The sequence below is a fragment of the Podarcis erhardii genome, assembly GCF_964252035.2.
Source record: "Podarcis erhardii genome assembly, chromosome: Z".
NCBI lineage: Eukaryota > Metazoa > Chordata > Lepidosauria > Squamata > Lacertidae > Podarcis > Podarcis erhardii.
In genome coordinates this window covers 22346753-22368465 of record NC_138504.1, presented here as the reverse complement: position 1 = coordinate 22368465, position 21713 = coordinate 22346753, and the positions used below count along the sequence as shown (strand labels likewise).

The 21713-nt window shown below is 41.5% G+C and overlaps 1 protein-coding gene across 1 annotated transcript in view; it reads right to left on the bottom strand.

The window, feature by feature from the left end:
• Nucleotides 1-440: 440 nt before the first annotated feature.
• Nucleotides 441-21713, bottom strand: part of LOC309334006 (syntaxin-3-like) — a 31682-nt gene continuing 10409 nt past the window's right edge. The window contains exon 3 of the transcript XR_014152782.1: nucleotides 441-1097. The gene's annotated coding sequence lies outside the window, so the exon portion shown is untranslated. The remainder of the gene's footprint in view (nucleotides 1098-21713) is intronic.

Genomic DNA, 21713 nt, shown 5'->3' with positions numbered 1-21713 from the left:
CTCCAAGGTCAGCTGACCACTTTCAGCTATGACATCAGCTGGCAGATGATGATGATGATTAGGGCCATGTCAGAGGCCTAGGAAGTGTTCTTGTCTTATGCAGTTATATCTCAACATGAATTGTGGCAATTGTATATTCTACTTCCCCAGTGTTTACTAAAATATCACTTTATGAAATCCATTTCCTACTTTTCCTGTGTGGTAGGGATAACTATGCTAGAGACCTGCCTTAATTGTGCTCTCTTTGTAACCTTGTTAACAGGGTTAACAAGGAATGTTAACACAGGTTAACAAGGAAAACCACTGACTCTATATGTATATATATATATGCATTTAGCAAACTGCTGCCTTTTTATATATATTTCAAGGCTTTTATATGTTATTTTCTCTTTTAAGGTTTTATTTCCATAATGCCTAATAAAGGTTTGATAAAGTAAGTAAGCTCTCTTTGTAGGTACAGGCAAACCTGTCCATTTCAAATTATTTCCAGTTCTCATTTTTCCAGTCTTTCTTTTTTCCCCCAGGGGAAAACGTGAGCACAGTCCCCCACTAGCAGAAATTATCCCATTGAATTTCCTGCATTTGTGGAAATCACAGGGGTCAGCACACCTGCAGTGCAATGGATGAGCCTCAACCTGGGAAAACCTCCTTCATGATAAAGGTTTCTCCCGGGCCAGGTAAGTATTTAGTTTTCATTTTGTGATTTTTTTTAAAGTCCTCAAGAAAATTCATCTGCAGTTTAGTATGAATTTCTCCTAATATACACATTTATAATGCATTTTTTCCCTAATATACCCATTATTGCAAGGAGTTTCCCTTAATATGATGCATTTTATTTTCATCAATGTATGCACTTACATGTACACTTTACCCTAGCAAACTGCATTGGAAAAAATCAGAGAAGTGCGAATTTCATAAGGACGACTTTGCTCACATATTGTTTTCAGAAGTGCAGATTAGGCGGGCTCATATTTAAGTGTAATCTGAACCAAATTTCTTCCTTATCTCTAGTCTTTAATGGTTTGTGGAAAGGCTAGGGCCACCTGCTGAATGCTGTTGTTGTCTTTTAATTCAAAGCAGCTCAGCTGTATTCTTCTCTGAAAGAAAGGAAAAAAATATTGAGGTAGCCTGCATGTATTTTTCCTGTACGTGCAAAACTCTTAGCAGAATTTCAAGCATAGCTGTATAAAAAGAACATGCCGTCTTCAGAATTCACTTTGAGTAGGCTTTGGGGGGAACACTACAGCATGGCCCAGATTTATCCAAACTGTGACTTCCAAATAGTTTCACTGAAGTTACATTTGAGGCACAGCCCATTATTCAGGTAATTCAAAAGGCAGGGCCTGTACCTCCACGAGGAACATACACGCTGGCTCCATCAAAGAGCATGAATATTGTATTATTCTTCACACGTGGACACACACACACACACACACACACACAGGCAGCGCAGGGACTTCAGCAGTGAGTCAGAATGAATCAGGCTTTCCTGGCAGTGAATGGTAGCTGTCGCTGATTATAAATGGGAAAGGACCTACTCGAACAGAAAGCCATTTTGCAAAACGCGGAGCACTAAATAGTGTGTGCTGTTCTAATTGCACACATCATATTCATCATCAACAGCTGCATACAGAATTGCTAATACTGAAATAGCTCCCCTTTTGCTTCCTTGACATTTGACTTTATCGGGAGTTTGAAAAAGCAATCTTCAGAGGCACCTCTTGCAGCAAAGGCGGGTTTTTCCACCTGCTTCTCCTCGTCCCAGCTCTTGGGGAAAGTTTGCTACCAAGGCTCCCATCTGCTCCAGACAATATGACTAAGGATCAATAATGATGAGAAGGAATCCAACAACTTCTAGTGTGCATCAGGTTTCCTTTCCCTGAGTTAAATCCTCATACTCCTAGTTAGGGTCACAATCTGGATCAGGCTGCTTGCACCTGCTATTTACTTTTTAGATATTTAACTTTTAGTGCAGCTTTCCGCAGCTCACCCTCAGATCATTTGACAAAGGATGAGCATAAAATGCTATAAATAAATACCCTGTTGCCTTGCAGAAGTTGTTGGACTACAGCTCCCATAATGCCTGATCATTATCCACCCTGGCTGCAGCTGATGCAATTTGGCATCATGTTGAGGACATTAGGTTGATAGAAGAAAGGCTCTTCTGTAGATTCTGAGGAGGGAGTTGAACCAGGGCTGGCCCAGGATATTCTCCTCCCTGAAGCAGAGGGCAAGATGTTGATTGGATTGGCACAGAAATCTTGATATAAGACTGGCAAACACAGCTCTGATCTGAAGAGGAGAATTAATAGGAAGCTTAGGAGGAATGGTTGGAAGGCTGCCACTACAGCCACAAAGCATCTGCTGCCTGAGGCAGATGCCACACTCTGTCTAATGGTAGAGCCGACCCAGAGTCGAACATTGAAGAATGACAACTCCATTGAGTTGTATCTAACAAAATTTAAGGAGGCAGGTCTCCAAACAGGGAGAAAATTGCAATATGATGCATCAGGAACAAATGACAGAAAACAGGAGGTATCCCTCACAAGTAGGTTGTAGCCTCGTTTCCAAATTCCAAAAAGAAAAAGTTTTATTGCTAACATTATATCAAGGATGTTTTGGCTTAATGCAAAGGGTGAGATCATAGTCTATTTCACCAACTGACATTTTCCACTCCAAAATGTCATATTATTTGGATTTAATCAGAGGCCACTTGATCCTGTGCTTATTGAACAATACATTTTGGAGGAATATATATGCCTTCAGTCATTTCTCCAGTTGTGTTCCAGTGTCAAGGTTAAAAACAGCTTTGTCAAGGCTGTGCTTGATTGGAAAGGCCTGGAAAGCATTCTTGGAGAGTGTCATTATACTTAATGAAAATTTCTAATTAATTGTTTCCAGTCCTCTATACATGCACACGCACGCACGCACGCACGCACACACATGCAGTTTCAGCAAATATATTTATTTGAAAATGAAAAGTGTAGTTGGGATAATTAGAACCCACATTCAGATCTCAACTGAGCAATGAACTTGTTGCTCCTGTAACTTTAGCTGTGGCTAAAATGTGGGTTGGGATGGCACAGCCCCTCCACAAGTTGAAAGAAAGGTGAGGCAGTAGCAGAGCAAGGTGGGTGTGGTGGGTGCGGGCTGCCCCATGTGCCTTCCCTGAGGGGGGTGATATCACTGCAAGCTCTGCCCCCCTGGGACACTCCCTGCCACCGGCGCACCCCAATGGGTGCCAATGGGACACTTCCTGCCACTGATGCACCCCCCTGGGACACAAGCCGATGCTGACGCACCCCCGCGGGTGGCTAGCCCCACCCCTGTGGGCCACACCGGGTGTTGGAGCAGGTTTTTTGGGGGGGATATATATGGAGTGGTGTATAACTGGAGACCACAAGGTTTTAATGAAACAAAGTGAAAATTTTCCAAAGGGAAAGAAAATAGTTCTTAGGGAAATTATTTTTGCATAGGAAAATTACAGAAAACCAACATATTCCACCAATGGAGTGGGGGGGGGGCACCACCACCATAAACATAGAGCTAAATGCAATCTGCTCTCCCTCTCCAGCACAGTCTGTAATGCTAATGACAAAGGTCCAATTAGCCATATCATGCACCCTCCAGCATGTGTTTCCTTTGTTTCTTGAGACCATGTGTTGATCTGACTTTCAAAGCAAGCCCCAGATAGATAAAGCATCAGCCTCTGTGACCCCTGTGCTTCCCAACCCACAAAACCTCAATGAAGAACTGGGGCTTCTCCTCCAACAAGCATCTGTGCCTGTATGTCCTGTTTGCTGTCCTGTTCCAGTCCTGAAGAGGCACACACGAGGCAGGAAGAGCTCTGAGTGACCAACTTGCTCAGATAATGCCTGGCACCAGACTGCAGCCTTTTACAACACATGCCGCTTTCCCCCACCTCCAATCCTGGTCTGCTTCCCAATCTGGGCCTACTTCCTCCCAATGACACCTGCCTCTCCTTCCTGCCTGTTGCCTCAACCTAATATCAGTGCAGAAATCTTGTGGGGTACAAGATGCTCGTTCGTAAGCAGCTTTTCCACAGGAGCATCCAGCAAAATGAAAACACCACCACCCCATGCTTGGTAAGAAATGGGGGAAGGATATGTAATGTCTCACCCCAGCCGTATGTTTTTAATCCTAATTAAACATAAGCCACACTCTCCAAATTAATTTGGGACTGGATTTGAGGCAGGTTAAGTGGTCCCCAGATTGGATAAAGGCAGGTTGGCCTGACTGGGGGTCCCTGGGTTGGAGCCATGGGGTGGATTGAGGAGGGTTGTGCTGAGCCCTAGTCTCTTCCAGGCTTACCTGCAGGTTGAACCCGGGGCCTTCCACATAAGAAGTAGCTGGTCTACCACTGAGCTATGGCCTGGATCTTGCTTCCTCATTTCTCTTGACGTAAAAGTGGATTCTACTTCTTCTTTCGTAATAAAAACTGAAAATTCAGAGAAGGAGCTTGGAGAATCCTGGGGGAGGTCAAGCTTTTGAGTCCTCCCATGCCACAATGGTGCCTGTGTGTGTGTGTTGTTTGTAGTTCTTGGCACCCAATTGCTCTCTGAATCTGAATAACAGCAAAAGGACTTCTCCCCAAAGTGCCAAAGAAGTCCTAATCCAATAACACAGTCTGTTAAACAGATTAAATTGTGTTTTTCCTTTCATTGCCCTAAAAGCATGCAGTGCCCAGAATACAATCAGCATTTATTTATTATTATTATTATTCTGTAGTACAACCACAGGCCTTTTGTGAAATTTAATTTGGGATTAAGTGGTTGAATGAAACAAAGCCCTGTTCTGCTGTGAAGTCCTGCTAGCCACTTGTCTGTGGCTCTTGTCCTTCTATATTTCTCCTTTGTAACCTTTTTATAGCAGGAATGGGGAAATGTGGCCTGCCAAAGGTTGGGCTTCAACTCCCATCAGCCTCAGGCAGCATGGCCAATGATAAGAGGTTCTGTAATATTGCCACAGTGGACAGTGAGAAGAATAACAGTTTTTGGCAGATGGAGAAATGCAGCGGGACAGAAACAGTGCTGCATGCAATTAATAGAGAAAGCTGAATGGGAAATAATGCCTTCTTCCATCCTTAGGCCTCCCTCAGTGCCTGTCTGGACAAGACATGTCCACAAATGAAACTCTTTCAGGGTGTGTTGATGTGGAAGAAAGGAATTAATCCCATCCATGCTTTGTTAATATTTGCAGCTGTTGCCCATCTGCCTCATGAGCAAGTTTTTCAACATTTTAGAAATCCTGAATGGAAGTCATTGTCCCCCACTTTGCAGCCTTTCCTGTTAGCATCACCTTATGGGCAGTGGAGATAATAGCTTCTCCTGGGATAACTTGGTTTCTTAGATTTCCTTTCTTCTTCTTCTTCTTTAGTCTTCAAGGCAATTCCAAAGGACAGTTGGATATCATCTCCTAACGAGCTGAATTATTAAAGGATCTGCTAGTCTATGTGGAATGACTCACCAAGACAGGCTGGACAGAGGAGATAATGTAACAAAGGCTAATGACATCCAAGCAGGGCTTTGAATGAAAGTGAAAGAATCATACCAAAAATATTGCAGCTCTCACAGACTTCAGCATGGAGTTATTAAAACGAGTCCTCCAGTACAGTCAGAATGAAAGTTCTTGGCTCTTTGAACACATCAGATGTTGTAGTGTGAGACCCATGGCTGAAAGAGAAGGCAGGCATCTTGGGCAAGGAGGCTAACAGAGTTCCATAACTGGTGGACATACACCAAATTGGACTGCCACCATGCGCTCCACAGAAGGCTGCCCTTAAAAAGGGTTCATCTAGTGCAGAATTGCCATAATGTGCCTTTGAACAGTTTTCCTTTATATCTTTTCTTTTATATCATGAAGCAATTGAGCAATCAAAATGATCAAGAGGCTAGAGCATAAGAACATAAGACTTTCCTGCATAAGACTAGCCCTGTGGCCACTGCTATTTATCTAGAAAAAGAGGTGTGGGACTCCCTTGTTCTCTTGGAATGGCAATGGCATCCACCTGAGAGGTACTGGAACTGAGTTCCAGCAAGTTCCAGTGGCCTTTCTAGCTCAACATCCTGTTCTCATAATGGCCAACCAGATGCCTCTGGGAAGCCCAAATACACAGTGTCAGTGCTCTCCCCTCCTGCAGTTTCTAGCATCTGGTACACAGAAGCATTACTGCCTCTGACAGTGGAAGCTTTCTTACCCCATCAGGAAAGTTTACAACTTATGGGACTTATTTTTGATTGGGGGGGGGGGAGTTGAGGATGGTGATGATGATGATGATTTTATACCCCGCCCATCTGGCTGGGTTTTCCCAGCCACTCTGGGCAGCTCCTAATAGAATATCAAAAACATGATAAAATATCAAACATTAAAAACTTCCCTATACAGAGCTGCCTTCAGATGTCTTCTAAAAGTCAGATAGTTGCTTATTTCCTTCACATCTGAAGGGAGGGCGTTCCACAGGGCGGGCGCCACTACCAAGAAGGCCCTCTGCCTGGTTCCCTGTAACTTAACTTCTCACAGTGAGGGAACTGCCAGAAGGCCCTCAGAGCTGGACCTTAGTGTCCAGGCTGAATGATGGGGGTGGAGACGCTTCTTCAGGTAGACTGGGCTGCGGCCATTTAGGGTCTTATAGGTCAGCATCAACACTTTGAACTATGCTCGGAAACATACCAGGAGCCAAGGTAGGTCTTTCAGGACCGGTGTTATGTGGTCTTGGCAGCCACTCCCAGTCACCAGTCTAGCTGCCGCATTCTGGATTAATTGTAGTTTCCGAGTCACCTTCAAAGGTAGCCCCACATAGAGCACATTGCAGTAGTCCAAGTGGGAGATAACTAGAGCATGTACCACTCTGGTGAGACAGTCTGCGGGCAGGTGGAGCTGGTAGACAGCTGTCCTGGACACAGAATTGACCTGCGCCTCCATGGACAGCTGTGAATCCAAAATGACTCCCAGGCTGCACATCTGCTCCTTCAGGGGCACATCTGCTCCTTCAGGGGTACAGTTACCCCATTCAGGACCAGGGAGTCCCCCACCCCCCAGTCCCCCCAAAAGAATACTTCTGTCTTGACAGGATTCTACCTCAATCTGTTAGCCACCATCCATCCTCCAACTGCCTCCAGGCACCCACACAGGACCTTCACCAGTTCTGATTTAAAAGAGAGGTAGAGCTGGATATCATCCACATTCAGGTTTGTTTGGAGTTGTTCAGCTACCCCCTACTCAATCACCCAAGAATGGAAGATTTGAGACTGGGCGATAGTTGGCCATATTGGCCAGGTCCAAAGATGGTTTTTTAAGAAGTGGTTTAATAATCACCTCTTTCAGCAGATCTGGGAAGGCTCCCTCACAGAGGGAAGCATTCACCACCCCGCAGAGCCCATTGCCCATCCCTTCCCAGATCACTTTTATGAGCCAGGATGGGCAAGGATCAAGGAGACATGTGGTTGGTTTCACTCATCCAAGTAGCCTGTCTACATCCTCGGAGATAGGAGATTAGAAATGATCCCATGCAACTTGACTAGACAGGACTTGTCCCACCCATCCCACCCCTGCTCCCATGGTGCAGTCTACCTCATTCCAAATCTGAGCAACTTTATCTGCAAAAATCTTTGCAAAATCATTGCAGGAGAACTTGGGGCCTGATGATGGAGGTGATTCCATTAGATTGCGAACCACCTGAAAGAGTCTCCTGCTACTTTTTTCTGCAGATGCAATAGAGGCGATGAAGAAAGTCCTCTTCACCGTCACTATCGCCACTTGGTAGGCTCGATGGGTCAAGGAGAAGTCCAGTTGTACCAGGAAGTAATCCAACCATGGCACTTCTTTTGTTTCACTTTTACTTAGTGTCAGATCACCAACGTCCATAGAGGTCTAAGGCATGCCTGTGACTATGAGTTGGGCCAAACTTATTCAGGGACAGCCCCATGGAGGCCATGCTTTCCACGAAGTCCTGAGCAGCCCCTTGTAAGGTCACATTGGCATGGATGTTAAAGTCCCCTAGGACAACCAAACTAGGTATATCTGGGAGAACATCCGCCACAACCTGCAACAGGCAGGGAATCCTTGGTGCAGCGGGGAGGTCGGTACACCAAAAGGAATCCTGTACTTCCCCTATTGCCCAACTTCCAGAACATGCACTCAGAAAACTGGGTCTTCCCAATAGGACGCCCAGTGTAAGTTAATGACTTCCTAAAATTCACTGCAACCCTCCCCCACCCCCATATGACCTAGTTTGCTGTGCGTAAGAGAAACCTGGTGAACAAGCAGCAGCAAGGACAGGCCCATCTGCTTCATCCAACTAAGTCTCTGTCACACATGCCAGATCAATTCTTCCACCCGCGATCAAATCATGGATGACAGTGGTCTTGTGGATCATTGACCTGGCATTGCAAGCAGCACCTTACAGTCATGTGGGTCTCCCTTGTTGATTCCAGTATCCTTCTGGTCAAGACCAGACCTGGAGGCAGGGAGAGTGTTCAAACAACAACTAAATCTGCCTCCTCGGTAGCGACATGGTCTGGTCTTAGCGTAACTCCTCCTCCTACCCATGATCACTGCGATTGGGTGTCTCAGTGCATCCCAAACTGTGGAACCTGCCCCAGCCATTCTGTTGGCTGAGGCCCACTCCCAGGCAGCCCTGACCCTCTCCCCTTCAGAACAGAATATGTTATAAAGACTATACAATAAACCAATAAAACAGTAGAAACTAATGGACTTCCGGAGGCGGCGCGAAACAGCGATGGCGGTCCTCTTCGTCGTCTGAAGAGGGGCTCCGCAGAAAAGGGTCGTTCGCTGCGGCATAGCGACGACCCGCTTGAAAAAACCACGGGCAGAGGGAGCCCGTGGCCGTGGGACTCGGCGGGCGCCAGGAACTTCCCCAGAAGTGCGGAAGGGACCCCGTAAGGGGCTCCGGAGCGCGAAAGGGGGAGCGGCGCTGTGAGTTCATCGCTCTTTCTGCGGGAGGCGAAGCCGCGCAGCTGCTGCTGATGAGCGTCGACCTTTCTTCCTGTGAACATCAATTCGGCAAGCAACATACCCGTGAGTAAAGTGAACTACAATTTGGACTTTAAATATCCTTTCTCCGGGTTTGAAAACGGGTGGCGAGTAAAAGGAAGTCCGTCTCCCGATACTGCTTACAAGATCAAAAGCAAAGTACAGAGGAGCGCTGAGGCGCTTAATGGGAACTTTGTAAAGTGGAACTATCGTGCATTTACAGAATTTGCAGTCTTCTTATTTAAAAGATCAAGAGAGACTTTATTTTTTGCCTATGGGATTTAAATTTGGGACTTTGTTTTAAGAACGCAAGTCGTCGGGCTGTCAGTATGTAACTGAGCTGTCAAACTGCGGACTACAGTAACAAGATTTTAAGCTGCTACATATATTGAAACTTTAAACGTTTGAAATACTGTTGCAATTACCAGTCTGGCTCCTAGTGGCTTTAGCTTAGAAAGTAAAGGACTCTGCGAATCTTCCTTTTTGTCTTGGAATTACAAACTAAAAAAGAGATTACAGAAACTTTAAATGGCGGAAAAACCTTTTCCTTCCCTGAAATTTTAAGATACTCCCCCTAGAGGACTGTGGAGCTATAGAGGCCTGGGAAACATTTTTTGTTTGGAATTTCTGTGGTTTAATTGTGTGTACTCCGGACTTGCTTTCTCATGGAATAAAGGATAACTTGACCTTGAACAAGAGGCAGGTGTGGAATGAGTGGCACAGGGAAAACAAGAGCAGCTAAAGCTAAAGAAAGAGAAAAAGAAAAAGAAAAAGAAAGGAAGCCTGTGCAACTTGTCCAAACAACTTTAGCTCATCATCGCAGATCATCTGTTCCAACCGTCCTGATAGCACAGGAGGTGGAGGCCGAACAGCCTGCTGAAGAGGACATGGCAACAGGAGGATCTGACACAGTTTTGAAACAAATTCTAGAACAACTAGCAATTTTAAATCAAAAAGTGGACAGTCAATCACTAAAAATAGACCAAGCAACAACTACTATTGGCGTACTTTCTGAAAAGGTCTCTCAGAACACACAGGCAATTGAGAATCTACAAGGAGCTACAGCTGAAAATCATAAATTAGCTGTGGAAGCCTATCAAAAAGCGGAGCAAGCAAGTAAAAAAGTTGATGAGATTAAAGGTGAAATCAAGCCTCTGCAAAGACAGGTAGGGGAACAACAGGCCTACCTGTCGATGGTGGAATTGAGAAACAAGGAGAATAACCTCAGGTTGAGAGCTGTCCCAGAATTGGAGGAAGGCAACTTGGAGGGATTTTTGACACTTTTATTCTCCAAATTTTGGGGAATTGAAGAGGATAAAGACTTTAAAATTGTAACTGCATTTAGACTGGGCAGATCGGTGAAGAAAGACAAGTCCAGAGATTGTTTGGTTATTCTGAAATCAAGAGAGGAAAGAGACAAGATACTAGGCCTACACTTCAAAAAATCTCTAGAGATAGAAGGTAAAAAGGCTGAAATTTACAGAGATATACCTAAATTGTTATTGGATCTTAGAGCCTCATACTTGGAACTGGCAAAGTTGCTGAGAAACAACACAATTCCTTATAGGTGGGAGTTCCCGCAAGGACTATCATTTAGCTATAAAGGAAGGAAAACTAGAATTAGAACACCAGAGGACCAGCAGAAGTTTCTTCACGACAACGGGGAAGACCTCCAGAAAGGAGCAGTTGCGTCTTGGCCACCTCTACCACCAGGAACTAAACAGCCTGGAGCTGGACCATCACTGCCACCGCCGGGAACGGGAGATCTAGACACCCCATTGTAAGGTCTATAAATTGACTCAGGATGTCTCTGCAACTTCTTAGTTGGAATATAAATGGCGGAAATTCCCCAGAAAAAAGAAGGAAAGTATTCCATATATTGAAGAAAGAGCAATTGGACATTATTTGCCTGCAAGAAACACATGTGACAAGGCTTCATCGGAAAGTGCTAATCAATAAAAGGCTAGGCCAAGAATTTATTTCTTCGGACAGAGTTAAGAAAAGAGGAGTAGTGATCTACGCAAAGGAGAGCCTGTCACCGAAATTTCTATTTAAAGATGAACAAGGCAGAATTTTGGCTATTGAAATTTACATACATGGTGAAAAATTTTTGATTTTAGGAATTTATGCGCCAAATGATGGAAAATCGGAATTTTTTAAGAAGCTGCATGAGACTTTATTGGACTATCTGGATTATGACAACATTATTATGTTGGGAGATATGAATGGGGTTGTCTCTGTAAATATGGATAAGTCGCAGAGTGTAAATATAACAAAAGAAGGCAGACTACCTAAAACTTTTTTTGAAATGACAGACAATATGGATTTGATTGATATATGGAGAGTCAAGAACCCCCTAGGAAAAGAAGGAACTTTCTTTTCTGAAGCTCATTTGTCATGGACACGAATCGACCAAATATGGATAACTAAAGGACTGGCACCTAAAACTAGAAAAGTGGAAATCTGCCCAAAAACTTGCTCCGACCATAATGCTTTGAAAATGGAATTGAGACTAAATATAACCGGATCCTTCAGATGGAAAATGAATGACACTTTATTCAGAGATCAGGAGATTGTGAAGAAGGCCCAAAAAACTTTGAAAGATTACTTTGAGATAAATCTGAACACTACGGTGGAAAAAAGAACAATCTGGGACGCAAGTAAAGCGGTGATGAGAGGGTTTCTAATACAACAAAACACTGTAAAGAAAAGACTCTGGAATGAAAAGAAGCAGAAGATACTGGAGAGAATAAGTGAGGGTGAAAGGAAATTAAGATCTAGGCCCAAGTCTAAGGAAGTGTTGAGAGAAGTGAAATTTTTCCAGGCCCAATATATGAAACTGATAAACCAAGAAGTGGAGTGGAAAATTAAACAAATGAGACAAAGATCTTTCGATTCAGCAAATAAATGTGGGAAACTGCTAGCATGGCAGTTGAAAAAAAGACAAAAATTAAATACAGTTACAAATCTAGAGATTGAAGGAAGAATGGTTCAGAAGCCTGAAGAAATTAGGAAATGTTTCCAGAGATATTTCAAAGATCTCTATGCACAAGGGCCGCAGAAAGAATCCGAGATAGATCAATTTATTAAAACTAACGGATTACAAAAAATTCCTCAGGAAATGAGAACAACCCTGAATGTTAAAGTTACACAGCAGGAAATTGAGAGTGCCATACAGAACCTCCAATTAGGCAAATCTCCAGGCCCTGATGGACTTACCTCCAAATATTATAAGGTTTTGAAGGACTATTTGATACAACCCTTGATGGAGGTATGTAACCAGATTATGGAGGGTAAGAAGGCACCAGAAACGTGGAAAGAAGCTTTCATCACATTGATTCCTAAAACAGAAACTGAAAAGACTCAACTTAAGAACTACCGTCCCATCTCACTCCTAAACGTGGATTACAAAATTTTTGCAGACATTTTGGCAAATAGATTTAAAAAGGTATTGAATGAAGTGATTCACAAGGACCAAGCAGGCTTTCTCCCGGGTAGGCATTTGTTTGACAACACGAGAAACATTATTGACATCTTGGAACTCTTACAAACAAATATCAACACTAGAGCGGCGTTAATTTTTATTGATGCGGAGAAAGCCTTTGACAACATTTCTTGGATGTTCATGAAGAAAAATTTGGAAGGGATGGGAGTGGGACGGGGGTTTGAAAATGGTATAGAAGCAATATATTCAGACCAAAAAGCTAAATTGATAGTAAACAATGTGGTGACGGAGGAATTCAATATTGAAAAAGGGACACGGCAAGGGTGCCCTCTATCCCCATTACTGTTTATCTCGGTCCTGGAGGTGCTTTTGAACATGATTAGAAGGGACCGGTCAGTTCGGGGCATTGAGGTCGGAGTGAAACAATATAAACTGAAAGCATTTGCAGATGACTTGGTATTAACATTACAGGAGCCAGTTTCTAGCACAAAAAGAGTTTTGGATTTAATATCTGATTATGGTCGGGTGGCGGGATTTAAGTTGAACAAGCAAAAGACTAAGGTTTTAGCTAAGAACCTAACGTCTACAGAAACAGATGAGTTTTTGAAAGAGACAGGATTAAATGTGGTTAAAAAGGTAAAATATTTAGGGGTGTTCTTGACTTCTAAAAACTTGAATTTGTTTAAGGACAACTATGAGAAATGTTGGTCAGAAATCAAAAGGGATTTGGAAACTTGGACAAGACTAAAACTTTCCTTGTTAGGCCGAATAGCAGCTATAAAGATGAATGTTTTGCCGAAAATGTTATTCTTGTTTCAGACCCTGCAGATTGTGGACAAAGTGGTATGCTTCGAAAAGTGGCAGAGGGATATTTCTAAGTTTGTTTGGCAGGGCAAAAAGCCCCGAATTAAGTTTAAAATACTAACAGATGCGAAAGAAAGGGGGGGATTTGCCCTGCCAGACTTGAGGTTATATTATGAATCTGCAGCCTTCTGCTGGTTGAAAGATTGGTTTTTGTTAGAGAACACCGATGTCCTAGATCTGGAAGGGTTTGATAACGCTTTTGGGTGGCATGCGTATTTGTGGTATGACAAGGTTAAAGTTCATAAAATGTTCAAAAACCATATTGTTAGAAGAGCAATCTTTATGGTCTGGACAAAATATAAAGACTTATTGGAGAGTAAAACTCCAAGGTGGCTTTCACCGGCAGAGGCCAAGGCACGCAAGAGACTTAACATGGAGGCCTACTGGCCAAAATATTGGGAATTAATAGAAAAAGATGGTGACAATTGGAAGCTGCAGAGTTTTGAAAATGTAAAAAGTAAGGTGCGAGACTGGTTGCATTATGCCCAAATTCGAGAAATTTTCAAAACAGACAAAAAGGTTGGGTTCCAGGTGGAAAAATCGAAATTAGAGACAGAATTGTTAGAACCTAAAGACAAATTACTTTCAAGAATGTATAACTTGCTGCTCAAATGGAATACACAGGATGAGACAGTCAAATCCGCCATGATAAAGTGGGCACAGGATATTGGACATAACATTATGTTTGAGGACTGGGAAAGGTTATGGACCACCGGATTGAAATTCACGGCATGTAGTGCCCTGAAAGAAAATATTATGAAAATGATATACCGGTGGTACATGACCCCAGTCAAGCTTGCTAAGATATATCACCTGTCTGATAATAAATGCCGGAAGTGTAAAGAGGCGGAAGGGACATTCTTTCATCTCTGGTGGACATGTCCGAAAGTGAAGGCCTTTTGGGAAATGATCTATAATGAGTTAAAAAAGGTATTTAGATATACCTTGCCTAAGAAACCGGAGGCCTTCCTTCTGGGCATTGTAGACCAGAATGTGTTAAAGAAGGATAGAACTTTTTTTATGTATGCTACAACAGCAGCAAGAATTCTCATCGCAAAGTGTTGGAAGACACAAGATTTACCCACACTGGAGGAATGGCAGACGCAGTTGATGGATTATATGGAATTGGCGGAAATGACTGGCAGAATCCGAGACTTGGGAGAAGAAAAAATGGAAGAGGACTGGAAAAAATTTAAGGACTATTTACAAAAATATTATAAGCTGTATGAATGTTAAGAAAATGCACTTTTTAGGAAATATTAGCCCCAGCAATGGTAATTAGGTGAAATTAAAATTAAGGCACAAGAAAAGAGAGGTGAAATTAAGAAAAATCTTTATTGCATTACGTTCTAATCACAATATATAAGATTATGGTTACAATAACTTTGATTTTGGTAACATGAAATTGAAAGATACAATAATGAATTGAAAGATACAATAAGTAATGAAATAAGACAATAAATAGCTGAAGATTTTGTATTATGAACATTGGGTTATAAATATATTGAAAAGGGTAATATGACAAAATGAAAGATACAATAAGTGATGAAACAAGATAACAAAATGCTGAAATTGGTATTATAAATAATGCAGATTCGGGAAGATGTGGGGAAGTCCAAAAGATTCTGTAAAAGAAATATGATTTATGAAACTTTTGTATTTTATTTTTTGTTCCTTTCTATTCTGTAAAATTAATAAAAATATTTAAAAAAAAAAAAAAACAGTAGAAACTAATGGAAACCCCCACACAATTTATGGTTATACTAAAATTAAAATAATCCCCAGCCCCAACTAAACGTTTACCCCATCCCCCAAAAACAAAAACAAAAAATAAAATGCAACATATTAAAAACTATTATAAAACTTTTAAAAACACTTTCAACAGTTGCCCCAACTCCAGAGTTTGTTCCAGTGAGTCTGGGCTCTTCAGCACTTGCAGCAGGCAATGTCCCTCCCTCCCAGGAGTCTCTTATGTTGAGCAGGGTGAGTCTGGGCCCCACCCCCTAGGCCAGGTGGAAAGGGCCTTGTAGGGAGCAGTCTTCAGCATTCACAGCAGGACAATGATAGAGGTGTGTAAAATTATGCATGGTATGCAGAATGTGGGTTTTTCCCTCCTTTCTCATCACACTAGACTGCAACAGGATCATCTAATGAAGTTGAATGGAGAGAAGTTATGGACAAACAACAGGTAGCACTTATTCACACTGTGGTACTTAAATTTGCTCCACCAAGAAGTAGTGATGGCTACCAACCTGGATGGTTTTAAGGAGGATTAGGCAAATTGGTGGAGGATAAGGCTATCAATGGCTAAATTCCCCCACCCCTTCCTCCAGGATACAAAGATGTCCCTAGGGTCAATAATGACATTGCCTCCTCCCTGAGTCATATCCAAAACCCTAAGGTGGACCAGGATGACTGCTGCTGTTCAATTTTTGTTTGCTTCTTTCTTTTAGGGCTACACACTGATTAAAGGAATGTCTCAATGAATCATCTCCCTTTTAATTAATACTGGTTTGCTGATTAAATTAAAGCAGATGAATTAATTAAATTATTCAGAGGTCAAGTAGGAAAAGGACAAAAGATTCCCCCAAGAGCTAAGTGGACAAATATCCAGGTCTGTGGTTAGAGTGAGAAATTATACACATAAAAGCCTGTTGACAAAGCAAAGCACAAGGGAAAGTAGTAACAAAAGAATTTTTCAGACATTCTGAAACTAAGTTGATATTTTTCTAGGTTTGATTGGGTACTTTCTGGCATTATTTCTTGTGTGCTTTCTGGCATTGTTTTATAACTTCAAGAGTGAGGAATATTGTCCAGGGGCCGCATTCCCTTCTGGGCAACCTTCCAGGGGCCACATGCCAGTGGTGGGCAGGGCCACAGGCAAAAGTGGGTGGAGCAATGAATTCACAAAACTTGGCTCATTCTGCAAAAACATAGCAGTTAATGTGAGAGAACTCTGCCTGAGACTCTGGGGAAGAACTGCTACCCATTGGAGTAGGCAACACTTCACTGAATGGCCAAGCAGTATATTCCTGGTCCAGAGTATATTCCCATGTTCCTTTACATGCATAGAAAACTAGTGTATTACCAGCAGATTGATTTGTATATGCTTTGCTTTGTTTTTAACATGGAAGCACTCGAAACTATGATCCTCCAGCTACAGTTTGATGCAGAAGTGTTCAGTGTGGCTGGCCGAGGTAGCACATTCTGAGGAGAGGCAAAAGGACAGGGGCAATATATTTTTTTTTTTTTTTATAATAATTTTTATTGATTTTACAACATAAAGAAAAAACAAAACAAACATAATGCGACTTCCCCAAACCTCCCCTTCACTGCATCCAAATTTCAAAATTTTTAGCAATTCTTCATCCCATTTTTATATTTAATTCTCTTTAAAAAGAGTTTCTGCTTTATAAATTTCGATTTATAGCTGTAATTCTTAGTGTCCAATCCCCTGACATCTTAACATTCCGAAATTTTACAACAGTTTTTAAGATAGATTTTAAATTTTTTCCAGTCCTCCTCCACTGTCTCTTTCTTCTGGTCACGGATTCTGCCGGTCATCTCTGCCAGTCCCATAAATTCAGTCACCTTGGTCTGCCATTCTTCCAGAGTAGGTAGTTCTTTAGTCTTCCAATACTTCGCCAAAAGGATTCTTGCTGCTGTTGTTGCGTACATAAAAAAGGTCCTATCTTTCTTTGGTACCAATTGGCCGACCATGCCCAAGAGAAAAGCCTCCGGTTTCTTTACAAATGTCCACTTAAGGATTTTCTTAATTTCATTATAGATCATTTCCCAGTAGGCCTTAATCTTTGGGCAGGTCCACCAAAGGTGATAAAAAGTTCCTTCACATTCATTACACTTCCAGCAATTGTTATTGGGCAAATGATATATCTTTGCAAGCTTGACTGGGGTCATGTACCACCTATAGATCATTTTCATTATGTTCTCTTTCAGGGCACTACATGCCGTAAATTTAATACCTGTGGTCCATAACTGCTCCCAGTCAGCAAACATAATATCATGACCAATATCTTGTGCCCACTTAATCATGGCTGATTTAACCGTTTCATCTTGTGTGTTCCATTTTAGCAGCAGATTATACATTCTAGACAAATTCTTAGTATTGGGTTCTAGCAATTCTGTTTCTAACTTTGACCTCTCCTTCTGAAATCCTAGTTTTCTGTCCTGCTTAAAAGTTTCATTAATCTGGTAATAATGTAACCAGTCTCGGACTTTAGGTTTCAATTTCTCAAAACTCTGTAGTTTCAGCTTTTCACCATCATATTCTACAATTTCACAATATTTTGGCCAGTCTGTATCCATGTTCAATCTTTTTACCGCCTTAGCTTCCATTGGTGACAGCCACCTGGGGGTTTTACTTTCAAACAAATCTTTATATCGATTCCATACATTATACAATGCTTTCCTAATAATATGATTTTTAAAGTTTCTATGTACCTTTACCTTGTCATACCATAAATATGCATGCCAACCAAAACTATTATCATAACCTTCCAAGTCCAGAATGTCTGTATTCTCAAGAAGTAGCCATGGTTTCAGCCAGCAAAAAGCTGCTGCTTCATAATAAAGTTTTAAGTCCGGCAGGGCAAAGCCCCCTCTATCCTTTGCATCAGTCAAAATCTTAAATTTAATTCTGGGTTTTTTGCCCTGCCAGACAAATTTAGATATATCTTTCTGCCACTTCTTGAAACAGTCCATCTTATCTAGAATTTGCAATGTCTGGAACAAAAACAACAATCTCGGCAATACATTCATCTTAATTACAGCAATTCGGCCTAACAAGGAAAGTCTCAGTCTTGACCATATATCGAAATCTTTCTTCACTTCAGCCCAGCATTTCTCATAATTATCTTTAAATAAATTCACATTCTTAGATGTTAAGTTCACCCCCAGATATTTTACCTTTTTAGTAATTTCCAAACCAGTTTCTCTTTGAAAACTATCTTTTTCCCCTACCGTGAGATTTTTTTCCAACACCTTTGTCTTGTGTTTATTCAATTTAAAACCTGCTACCTGACCAAATATTTCAATAAGTTCCAAAACTCTTTTTGTACTAGTTTCTGGCTGTTGTAGTGTCAAAACTAGGTCATCTGCAAATGCTCTTAGCTTATAATGTTTAGTTCCGACCTGTATACCTTTAACCAGCTGGTCTCTTCTAATCATGTTAAGGAAAACCTCCAGTACCGATATAAACAATAGAGGGGAAATTGGGCATCCCTGTCGTGTCCCTTTCTCTATTGGAATTTCATCCATAACCATACCATTTACAATAAGTTTGGCCTTTTGCTCAGAATAAATTGCACTTATACCATTTTCAAAGTTCTTGCCTACCCCCATTCCTTGGAGATTCCTCTTCATAAAGCTCCAACAAATATTGTCAAAGGCTTTCTCTGCATCCACAAAAATCAAAACAGCTTTTCTATTTATGTCAGTTTCCAAAAGTTCTAGAATATCTATAATATTCCTCACATTGTCTGACAAATGCCTGCCTGGTAGAAAGCCTGTTTGGTCCCTGTGAATCTCCTCTAACAGCACTTTTTTGAATCTTTTTGCTAGAATGTCTGCAAAAATTTTATAATCCACGTTCAAAAGTGATATAGGGCGGTAATTCTTGACTTGATGTTTCTCAGTTTCTGTCTTTGGTATAAGTGAGATGAATGCTTCCTTCCACGATTCGGGAGCCTTTTTCCCCTCCAAAATTTGATTGCAGACTTCTTTCAATGGTTGTATTAACCAATCCTTCAATACTTTATAATATCTCGCAGTTAATCCATCTGGTCCTGGTGATTTTCCCAGCTTCATATCCTGGATGGCACTCTCTATTTCTTGATCTGTAATTTTCTCATTTAAACTCCTTCTGTTGTTTTCAGAGATTTTTGATAGTCCGTATTTTCCAATAAATTCTTCTATCTCCTGTTCATTTTTTGGCCCTTGTTTGTATAATTTCTTAAAGAAACTTTGAAAACAATTACTTATCTCATTTGGTTTATTAATAGACTTCCCATCTACTTCGAGTGATGTCACTGTATTCAATTTTTGTCTCTTTTTCAGTTGCCAAGACAGTAGCTTCCCACATTTATCTGCAGATTCAAAAGTCTTTTGTCTCATTTGTTTAATTTTCCATTCTATTTCCTGGTTCGTCAATTCCATATATTGTGTTTGATAGAATTTTATTTCTCTTAATATCTCCTGGGATTTAGGCTTAGATCTCAATTTCTTCTCCCCTTCTTTTATTAGATTCCAAATTTTCTCTTTCTTCTCATTCTGCTTTTTCCTCTTTATTGAATTCTGTTGTATTAGGAAGCCACGCATCACGGCTTTACTTGCGTCCCAAATGATTCTTTTTTCTGTGTCTGATCTCAAATTGATCTCGAAGTAGTCTTTAAGTGTTTCTTGGGCCTTTTTGCAAATTTCCCCATCTCCAAAGAGAGTGTCATTCATTCTCCATCTAAAGGTTCCAGCTGTTGTCAGTTTCATTTCCATCTTGACAGCATTGTGGTCAGAGCAGGTCTTTGGGCAGATTTCTGTTTTTTTAACCTTTGATGCCAGATTACTAGAAATCCATATTTGATCAATTCTAGTCCATGTCATTTTTGCTTCAGAGAAGAAAGTCCCCTCCCTTTCCAGAGGGTTCCTAGTTCTCCAAATATCGATCAAATCCATAGTGTCAGTCAGGTCAAAAAAAGTCTTTGGTAGTCTTCCGTCATTAGATATTGTTTGTCTTTGGGCCTTATCCATGTTTGTAGAGACGACTCCATTCATGTCACCCATCATTATGATTTTAAAGTCCAAAAAGTCCATTAAAGTCTCATGCAACTTCTTGAAGAATTCAGCCTTCCCCTCATTTGGTGCATAAACTCCAACAATCAATATTTTTTCTCCATAAATTTGAATTTCCACTGCCAGGTATCTTCCTTGGTCATCCTTAAAGATCAATTTTGGTTCAAATTTTTCCTTGACATAAATCACAACTCCTCTTTTCTTGACTCTATCTGATGATATAAATTCTTGTCCTAGTCTCTTGTTTGTTAAAAGTTTTCTATGTATCCTGGCAATGTGAGTTTCTTGTAAACAGATTACGTCTAGATGTTCCTTCTTTAATAAATGAAATACTTGGCCCCTTTTTCGAGGGTGGTTCAAACCATTGCAGTTCCAACTGAAGAGTTGCAGAGACATTTTGGTTACTGGGTAGACCTTCCACCGACTGCACCAAGTTGTTGTTCCTCCTCGGTCGGTGCTCGGTTCAGTCCAAATGATAGATTTGAGATGTCCGGTACTTCCTCCTCGTTGACAGTTCCTTTCTGAAGATTCTCTTGATTTCTTTCCAAAAAGAACTCTTTATCCTGGTTTGTTTTTATTTTAATTTTCTTCCCTTTGTAGCTAAAGGACAGCCCTTGTGGAAATTCCCACCTGAATGGGATATTATTCTTCTTAAGTAGATCAACTAGTTCTTTAAATTGAGATCTAACCTCCAAAAAGTATTTAGGAATATCCTTGAAGATTTGAATCTGAGAATTTTTAATGACCAAGGCCTTCTGGAAATGTAGGTTCAATATTTTGTCTCTTTGTTCCTTTGATCCTAAGGTAATTAAACAATCTCTTGGCTTCTTCCCTTGCTTCCTGCCAATCCGAAAGGCTGAGGTTATCATAAATTCATCTTCCTCTCCATCTAGCTCATCATTCCAGAAGTCTTGAAATTTGTCTGTAAGGAATTCCCCGAGCTTGTCCTCTTCCTCTTCTGGAACCAGTCTTAATTTCAGATTCTTACTTTTCCTTTCCAGTTCTAGTAGGGCTAATGCTGAATCATGTTCATGTACTTTTTTTACAATAGGCGCAAACTTTCCTTTGGTTTCTTCAGCAGTGGACCTAGCACTCTCAGCTATTCTCCTTGTTCAGAAAGGAGATGTGAGGGCTCTAACAAGGTCCTAGAGTCCTCATTCTTCCTTCCCAAACCCTAGTAGCATTTGCCCAGCTTTGGGAAGGAGGAAGGAAGACTCTTAGGACCCTGCCAGAGCTTCATGCCTCCCTTCCCAAAGCGTGGTGCCTCCCTTATCCGCCTTTGGGAAGGTGGTGTGAGGGCTGGGTGTCAAATTTTGGCCTCACACAGGATGCCATATTACCAAGGTCTGCCCCTGCTAACTGATGGGTAGGGGGTGGGAATCAATTCCGCATTGGCTGTGCAGGCCACATGGACTGTCATGAGAAAACAATACAGTAGCAGGCTTTAACAGATACAGTACACACACTTGTCAGCTGGTGAGAGGCTAAATCCTGCTCAGTTTGGCTGCATGAGCAGGTTCCCTGCATGCAGTAGGATTTGACATGCATACTCTGATTCAGTTCAGCAGGATTCAATGAATCGGGAAAG